The sequence below is a fragment of the Octopus bimaculoides genome, chromosome 1 (genome assembly GCF_046866305.1).
Source record: "Octopus bimaculoides isolate indiv1 chromosome 1, ASM4686630v1, whole genome shotgun sequence".
NCBI lineage: Eukaryota > Metazoa > Mollusca > Cephalopoda > Octopoda > Octopodidae > Octopus > Octopus bimaculoides.
In genome coordinates this window covers 88,157,720-88,167,853 of record NC_142928.1, presented here as the reverse complement: position 1 = coordinate 88,167,853, position 10,134 = coordinate 88,157,720, and the positions used below count along the sequence as shown (strand labels likewise).

General features: G+C 36.3%; 1 protein-coding gene across 6 annotated transcripts in view; it reads left to right on the top strand.

Moving 5' to 3' along the window:
* Nucleotides 1-246: 246 nt before the first annotated feature.
* The window catches only part of LOC106876322 (ATP-binding cassette sub-family C member 10), a 50,335-nt gene continuing 40,447 nt past the window's right edge, over nucleotides 247-10,134 (top strand). For 4 of the 6 annotated variants that reach the window (XR_016242173.1, XR_016242170.1, XR_016242171.1 and 1 more), the window contains exon 1: nucleotides 1,576-1,700. The gene's annotated coding sequence lies outside the window, so the exon portion shown is untranslated. Of the gene's footprint in view, nucleotides 419-1,575; nucleotides 1,701-10,134 lie in introns of those variants that run through there. The other 2 variants (XM_052968040.2, XR_016242172.1) reach the window with 2 other exon arrangements.

Here is a 10,134-nt window from a genome sequence, read left to right as displayed (position 1 = left end):
AGCAGTTCTTCATAACCCATACGACTTTAAGCATTACTTGAAAACAGCAATATGCCAACAAATACAATACAAAAAGCATTTATAATTTACAGAAAATACCATGCTTTAGATATCGAATTACTCAAGTGAAATAAATAGTGAATTTATTAAAATTCCAGTGTAGATCATCAGCAATTTTCCTGGATTCTGGAATTTCCTATTTACTAATTGTATATATATATATATTTTCTTTTACGTAGCAGAATTAAGTAATGTACTTGAGAATATAATTAACAATACGCACGCACACACATACATACATATACATCAAAATAATCAACAAAGATATCTTCTAGATATCCCTGTTGCTTATTTTGATTTTAATCCCCTTATTTGGAAATTGTATGGATAATACCATACTAAGTTCTGGTGCCTCAACGTAAGTACCATATTCATCTGAATCTATCTATCTATCCATATATATATATATATATATATATATATATATATATATATATATATATATATATATATATATATATACATATGATATATGAGCATATGCATGTATACATACATATACGTACATACCTACATCTACATGTATATATAGATGCATATCTGGGTATAGGACGTCAAAAAACGTGGACAAAAAAGGAACGGGAACATAATTTTTGTCCACGTTTTTTGACGTCCTGTACCCGGATATGCATACTCAGGCCAACAGTGTTTGGGACTTGAAGATACGCCGTAAGGCTAAACCTCTTATGAGCAAGAAACCCAGAGTAACCACATAAACCGGCCTACCCCACTATAATATTATATATATGTACACACACACACAGGAGTTATGGAATGGAGTAGATAAGATCTGGGTTACATATGTTTCATAGCAAATGGAAACTCAGAAGTGGCAAATATCCAAGCGAGGTGTATACCGCAGGTATACACCTCGCTTCAGGCCAAGGATATCTTGATTAAATGAAAGTTTACATTGTCGCAAGGAGGTAGGTGTTAATGCATGGAAGATTCAATCAGAATGTTGCAGATGTTCAGCTTATTGTACTTTGATATGAAAAAAATTCACAACTTTCCGTCTCAATAAACCACTATTGTCACTGAAAGTTGTTTTATATTCACTACGGATTGCTTGAAGCTTACTTTCTTCCTATACCGCGATACTTGGATCTTACATACATACACACACACACATATATATACATATTAAAGTTAAATATTTCCTCGTGTTCCTTTCTGTTGAAGAGCGTAGGCTCGAAACGTAGCATTTCTCACTTTCCCGAGCGTCAAACTAATATACATGCTTGTTGTTTACACACCTGTATTCGTCTTTTGTTTTAATGTGAATTTCAACTATATATATATATATATATATATATATAAAACACGGTTTCAATGTCAATTAAAATCACATTACTTCACTTAGGACACTAATGATGATAACAAAAGGGGCATGAACACCGTAGCATGACATTTCATTGATAGATCGCGAAACCTTGTGCCTCTCTAAGAAATCGATATGCAAGGGAAATAATTATGTCAACACTTGTTAATCTTGCAAGTTATTCTACTTGTTCTGTCTGCAATTTGTCTGCATCACCGAGAGTCCGTGTGACGCATACTTAAAAATATATTTATATACATATCTATATAAATATATTTTCTGTTTTATGTATGACATACGAATTACCAAAAAGAACATAGTAAGTTTTTCACATATTTCACTTGGAATTTTTGTTTCTTTTCTTCTTTTATAAATGTATTATTTTAATGCTATAAGACGGAGCGTCTAAACACGTCATATATTTCTCTCATTTGTAGCCAAATATCCCTATTTCAGCCTATCTCTTAGATTATTTGTATTATTATTATTTCTTTTTACTGATCCAGTAAGAATATCATTGTGATAATTAATCTTAAGTGCTTTGTATCAGGATAAATTGTATTATTTCATTAGAATATTTATCAATTAATAATTTCTTAGGCAGGCAAGAGACTTCGAGAAAAGCTCCCGGCAAACTGAATCTGCGGTCCACTTTCGCTTTTGAGTTGTAATCCACTTCATTTCATTTATAACATTTGTATTACAATGTCTTTTACAAAACTCTGAATTTCATAGAATCTCGTTTCCGCGTCTTTAATAATTTTATGTCTTGTACGAAGATAAACGATCAATAATTCGTCATATACAAGTGGGGTTTACTTTTATAATGAAATTAATTGTATGGCTAAAAAGCCGTTTTCATAGATAATGCATAAGAATTTCAATTAATAACATCTGCTCTTCTTTCTTACGTGTGTTTTTTCAAAGGAAGAATATATATCATCTACAGATGATATTATTCTTAATATCACGCAAAATTTGATACATTCCTTTGCAAAATTTGTTTTAACTCTTTACATTTTTAGACTATATTTTTCTAATTTCTTGTGGCAGTAGACAACTATCAATATTTATAACAAATTTCCATATGAATCAACGTTTATTTATGATGGCTTCCTATTTGCTTTTATCTCTTTTTCTCTCTTGTTTGTTCAGGCAATCGTAAACGTAATTAGAGTTAAAATAACCTTCCTGGTAAAAAAGAAACAGTTATTTTGTATATGCAATATGTTTGATTCTCCAAGCAATACCGAAGTTTCTTCATTCCATGCGCGTGTGTCTTATCTTTGTTTGCTTTCGAAACTCAGGTTTTATCTTTAGTTTGCAGATAAGAAGTATTAAAGCCACCGTTAATGCGTTGTTCCAAACAACCAAATGCTTATACTCATAAAACAGTTTTTCGTCAAACAAGTGTGTGGCTGTGTGCTAAGTTGTTCTCAGGGGTGCTTGCTGGTCCCTGAAATTAAGAGAAAATACAATTCGCTTTTTATGTTACAATTTATAGGTGTAGCGTTTTCACAATTTTTGTTTTAAGAAACTAACATTATACTGGATCTTATTTAAACAATGATTGACTGTTGTATTTTCGAAACTCACTTGTCTTATAATTAAAAACTTTTGGTAAACTGAACACAGTGCACTTTCTGGCTTCTTTTACCTTTCGTAATATCATCACTGTGATCACATAGAAGGTTCTAGAAAATACATCTCACAATGTTCATAAAAATATAACTTAAATTACACAAATTAAATAACCAAACTTATAAAAATCTAAGAACAACTTCTAACAACAAACTAACACCACATAAAGGTAAATGAATAAATAACTTGCAACAAGTTTAAAGAATATAAATCCCTCATGGATTGTACCATTCCTGCTTAAGTTCCTATCTCTACACAAAAAATATCACAAACTGCTAACGATGCATCTATGCATCATCCCAATTTTTGGTCCCTCCATCTAAAATTGGGGATGATACATTAATGTAATCCTAGATACCTATAAAAACACTAGATGATGAAAACTGGAATGACTTCGATAATATGTCTGCTCGTTCAGTTCTCAATTAGAACAATAACAACAACGAAGATGACTAGCTTAAAAAAAGATCTCACCTACAGACTTCATATACAATGGAGCAGGATTACTAAAAATGAAAGAACACCTGAATATATGTCAGGAGTTGTTTCTTACTGTTCTTTTTGCTATATATATATATATATATATATATATATATATATATATATATGCAATCAAGCTCAGCCACCCAGATACATCTGTAACACTCTAGAACAATACTATAACCAAAGATTTTTTGTCTTGCAGGTTACTTGATGACCCTATCAGTCCAGGTGCCACTTAAAAAGCATCCATTCTACACTGTAAAGTGATTGGCAATTGGAAGGGTACCTAGCTGTAAAAACCTTGCCAAAACTGACCTTGCCTGTGCTTGTATCATGTAAAAAGCACTAAGTCCACTCTGCTGGGTGGTTGGTGTTAAGAAGGGCATCTGGCTATAAAGATCGTATCAAAACAGTCAGAGAAGTCTGGTGCAGGTTTCTGCCTGGCCAGCACCTGTCAAATCACACCACCCATGCCAGCATGGAAGGCGGACATTAAACAATGATGATGATGGTGATCTTAAAATATCATCACTCACTCATTTAGGCAAGCAAAAAATACAGACATAACATCATCATCAGTGACTCTACAAAGCTCTAAGCGCCTCTGGAATGCAGAGAACCATCTATAAATGCTAGAAAACATCTGTTGCACTCAAACTGAAGCCTTTTATCACTTTCACTGAAAACACTGCTGAAACCTATTCATATGCAGAAACAAGCTGGATAATTTTTAAAAGAAGGTGATGAATTGGACTGTTACACTTCAATCTATACAATAAATAACCATATATCAAAGTATATGGTATGGTTTTCCATTAGGAATGGTATATGTGACACTAGATATCTATTGATTTCACCTATTCATTTGTCCAATTGCTTATGGACCATATGCCAATTTGATAAGGGCTGACTTAAGGGTTACTACAATCTGAGGTGTCACTGTTAAGTTCAAAATTATTATTGAATCCTATAAAAACAGTAAGCTGGCAGAATTGCCGACATGCTGGACAAAATGCTTAACAGCTTTTCATCTGTCATTACTTTCTGATTTAAATGCTGTCATAGCTGACTTTGCTTTCATCCTTTTAAGGTTGATGAAATAAGTACCAGTCAAATAGTAGTTTAATGCAATTGACTAGCCTTCTCCTGGCATTGTACCTATAGTAGAAAGGATTATTTAATCCAATAAATCCTTTGCTTGTTTTAGTCATTAGACTGTGGCCATGCTAGGGCATTGCTTTGAAGAATGTTTAGTCAAACGAATTGACCCCAAAACCTATATTTTGTCACTTGCTCTCTTTTGCTCTTTTGTTGAACTGTTAATTTACAAGGGAGGTAAACACTGACACAAATTCATGTATATATGAATTTATATGCAGTGAGACAACCTGGAACCATGTGGTTGAGAAGCAACAGTCAACCCTTTGCCTGTATATGTATGTATATATATATATATATATATATATATATATATATATATGTTGTACTTGGGGATGGTCATATTGCCAGTTTAGCCAATAAAAACACACGCACTGTATATTTGGTCTTAATTTGCTTCAGCTTTATATTACATTAATCTTAATCTTATTTCGGCTAGAGTTCTTTCGTCACACTTCTATGACCTCATCAGTGGTCCTTTGTTTCCTTCTTTCTTATGTGTGTCTCACCTTGCTAACTATCAGCCATTTTGTATTTTGTATTCCTATTGTATGTGTCTACGCATGCGTGTCCTTCAATGTGTCTGTGTCTTTTGTAAGTGCATGTGTGTATGGGGAGTGTCTGTATCACTTATATTCTCTGTTAATACGTGTTCGTTTGTATTTGTTTTTATTTATTTATTTGTTCATGTGTGCGTTTTTTTTGGTTTTATTTTGTGTTTAATTAAATTTTGTTAACGTATGTAGTATTTAATTCCATTTGTTTATCTATGTATTGTATTATACTTTGTTCATATTATTATTGGTTTATGGGTAACATGTTGTCACATGCTGTGGTTTGTGGTTTGTTAGTGGTGTGTGTTAGTGTTCCATTCTAGTTTCCTATTCAGGCTAGGTTTCTCTTCTATTATGTGTGTAGCTTCAGTAATTTGTCTAAGTGCTGCATCACTGCTATGTGTAGATAAGATTTTAATTTCTATGTTGTTGATTGAGCCTCTATGTTCTTGCTCAGCGTGCTGGTACAGAACTGATGAGTTCTTCCCTTCCTTAAGTTCCCTCCAATGTTCGTTTTCCCTCTCCCCTATGCTCCTTGCTGTTTCGCCTACATATGTCATAGTCTTATTTCTGCATCGTCCCTCTGTACATCTTATACTAGAGACCACATTTCTGGTTTTGCAGTTCGTGCAGGGGGTTCTACTGAAAGGGTATGTTCTACTGATAAGGGATTTAATAGGGTTGCCTGGCCTTTCAACAACCTTAATTCTTAGCTTAAGTTTGTCTAGGGCCCTTCTAAAGCGGTACGACAGTTCGCCTCTAGGGGTGGTGTCGACGAACATGACGCTCTGGTACTTGTGGCTATCGTACCATGAGCTTGCCTTCCCTATTTTCTTCTTAGTCCTTTCTATGGTGTTCCATGATTTGCTCCTATAGAGTGGGCAAATCCCATTCCTATCGTTGCGTTTGATTATTTCAAACTTCTTCATAGCTCCTTTGTATACCCTGATCCTTTCTTTATGGCTGTAACCTGAGAACTGCATGCGGTGGACGAAATGTTGTATATGTCTCTTTAATTCTGTAGGGTCGCACATGCAGGAGACATTTCGCATTACTCTGACGAGGTCTGCCATCAATATGTTGAATTTGGCATTGTCCGCAATAGCCGAGTTCCAGTGGATCAGGTATTTGGAGGCCATAGGTTTTGTATAGTGTGAATGGAGGATTCTGGTTTTATTGTTCTTAGTTTCTAGCCAGAGTTCAGTATCTAATACAGGTAATCTATGGTTAGGGTGTTTAGTAGGGTAGTCTATCGTAACTTTAATACTCTGGTGGATGGAGTTAGCTATTTGCTGGATGCTCTCCATAGTCTTAGTTTCTATTTCTATTTCAGGGGTACTCTCTTGTGGGGGTGTCTTTACCACTAAGTTGATATCATCGACATATTGAGAGTACACATTCACGAGTATGGAGTTCTGTATCAGGCGTTCCTTAAGCCTTCTGTCCCACCATACCATGAAGAGATTGGCCACATCACCGGCGATACTAACACCGATGGCTGCCCCCTCATCCTGGGCGTATAATTTGTTGTTAAATTTAAAGGTGTGGCCTTTTAGGGTGACCTTTATACTAGCTCCTAGTGCATGTGCGATCATTTTCTTTACCTGGTGGATATTAGTGGGGGTCCGTATGGCTCTGGTCCATCCACTCCATCTCTCTATAGGGGTCTTCCTAGCCATAGAGGTAATTGTGGGTGGTCTACCTCTTAGACGTCTACTAGGGCAGAAATCTCTAAGGTCGTATCTATCTAGATATACATCGTCATATGTCAATCTAAGTAGGAGGCCCAGTTCTTCTGTGTTGACTTTTTGGAACTCTACTTCGCTCTCGTTGATCATCTCCACGCACTTTTCCACTGCAAAATCCACGTCGATAGATGGGTATAGTGATACCACATCCATGCTACCCACTATACACCCTGTCAGGTTGCAAGTGTTGTTGCAGTCGTTGATCCTGCTGAGGAGATCTTCTGTGCTGTCACAGACATCAGGTGACATCTGGATTATGGGGCGTATGATCATTGAGAGGAAGTAGGAAATCCTGTAGTTACTAGCGACATTCGCTCCACAGACTGGTCTTGTTGGTGGTCCCACTACAGGATTAGTTGTTACTTTGTGGTCCTTACGGAGCCCATACAGCGTCGGGATATGATTGTTCCAGGCTTGGAAGTTGTTGGCTGTGCGCTTCTGGGGTCTAAGAACAATTGTCCACATCATCATGTGGGCATTGAGGACTTTTTCTCTTTCCTCATGCGCCTGTAAGGTTGTTACCTTCGTATTGGCGATGTGAGGTTGCATTGCCTGGATATAGTTCGGCAGGCTGTCTATTGACATTCTGCCGGACTTATCTGTGGGAAGGCATACCACTTCTCCATTTTTCGTGCGCTGCATGAGCTTGTGTAGGCCACTTGCGGGTATATTCCCAAGTTGTTGGGCCTCTGTCCTATTCTGTCTCTGTCTCTTAGTGTATAATTCTAAAATCTGTCTAAGTTTTGTCCTAGCTATAGTGAACTGTGCTTCCATGTGGTCATGAGTATGTTTAGGGATGCAGACTCTTTTGTTAAAGGGTAATGTTGTCGGGTATACCCGGCTCATATCATAAGTTTTGTCATGTATGTTGAAGAATTGAGTGTCAAGGAGGTTAGTATTCCTGTTGGCCCCTCTGGGGTTGTTTTATATATATATATATATATATATATATATATATATATATATATATATATATATATATATACACACACACACACACATACATACATTTGTATTTATATGAAGTGGAACAGAACCCGGAACCATGTTGTTGGGAAGCTAGCTTCTTACCACAAAAGTCAAGCCTTCACCTATCATCATTTAATGTCCACTTTCCATACTAGCATGGGTTGGATAATTTGACTGAGGACTGGCGAACCAGATGGTTACACCAGACTCCAATCTGATCTGGCAGAGTTTCTACAGCTGGATGCCCTTTCTAACGCCAACCACTCCAAGAGTGTAGTGGGTGCTTTTTATGTGCCACCGGCACGAGGGCCAGTCTGGCAGTACTGGCAACAGCCATGCTCAAATGGTGTTTTTTACGTGCCTCCTGCACAGGAGTCAGTCCAATGTTTTGTTCACATGCCACCGGCACGAGTACCAGTAAGACGAAGCTGGAAACAATCACGCTCAAATGGTGCTTTTTACGTGTCACTCACACGGAAGCAAGACCACTGCTCTGGTAGTGATCCCACCAAGATGGTGCTCTTAGCACTCCACTGGCATGGGTGCCAGTCATCGAATTTAGTTTGATTTCGATTTCACTTGCCTCAACAGGTCTTCGCAAGCGGAGTTTAGTATCCAATGGTGGAAAGGTACGCATAAGTGGGCTGGCTACATCCCTGGCAGAGGCCTTGGATTTTGGTCTTACTTGGCTTGCCGGGTCTTCTCACGGACAGCATATTTCCAAAGGTCTCGGTCAGAAGTCATTGCCTCAGTGAGGCCCAATGTTTGGAGGTCGTGCTTCACCACCTCATCCCAAGTCTTCCTGGGCCTACCTCTTCCACAGGTTCCCTCAACCACTAGGGTGTGGCACTTTTTCACACAGCTATCCTCATCCATTCTCGCCAAATGACCATACCAGCGCAATCATCTTTCTTGCACACCACATCTTATGCTTCTTAGGTCAAACTTTTCTCTCAAGGTACTTACACTCTGTTGAGTATGCACACTGACACTACACATCCATCGGAGCATACTGGCTTCATTCCTTTCGAGCTTACACATGTCCTCAGCAGTCACGGCCCAAGTTTCACTGCCATGTAGCATGGCTGTTCATACACATGTGTCATACAGTCTGCCTTTTACTCTGAGAGAGAGACCCTTTGTCACCAGCAGAGGTAAGAGCTCTCTGAACTTTGCCCAGGCTATTCTTATTCTAGCAGCTACACTTTCAGCGCAGCCTCTCCCACTACTAACTTGGTCACCTAGATAGCAGAAGCTATCAACTACGTTTAGTTTTTCTCCCTGGAATGTGGGTGCATCTTATAGAGTTTCTACCTACGCATTTCTACAGATCGAGCAGGGCCATCTACCTGAAGCAGTTTGTGTTTTTTCTACCTTCCTACTTATTAGGATTTTGGTTTTAGCTAGGTTGACTCTAAGGCCCTTCGATTCTAGTCCTTGCTTCCACACCTGAAACTTCTCCTCTAGTTCTGATAGTGACTCAGCAATTAGTGCAAGGTCATCAGCATAGAGGAGCTCCCAGGGGCATCCTGTCTTGAATTCCTCTGTTATCGCCTGGAGGACTATGATAAATAGGAGGGGGCTGAGGACAGAACCTTGGTGGACCCCTACCTCTACCCAGAATTCTTCACTGTATTCGTTGTCAACCCTCACCTTACTGACAGTGTCTCTGTACATGGCTCGCATATATATATATATATATATATATATATATACATATATATATATATATATGTCTATATATATATATATATATATATATATATATATATATATATATATATATATGCATATATATATATGCATATATATATGTCTATATATATATATATATATATATATATATATATATATGCATATATATATATGCATATATATATGTCTATATATATATATATATATATATATATGCATATATATATATGCATATATATATATATATATATATATATATGCATATATATATATATATATATATATATATATATATGCATATATATATATGCATATATATATATATATATATATATGCATATATATATATATATGCATATATATATATGCATATATATATATATATATATATATATATATATATATATGCATATATATATATATATATGCATATATATATATATATATATATATATATATATGCATATATATATATATATATATATATATATATGCATATATATAT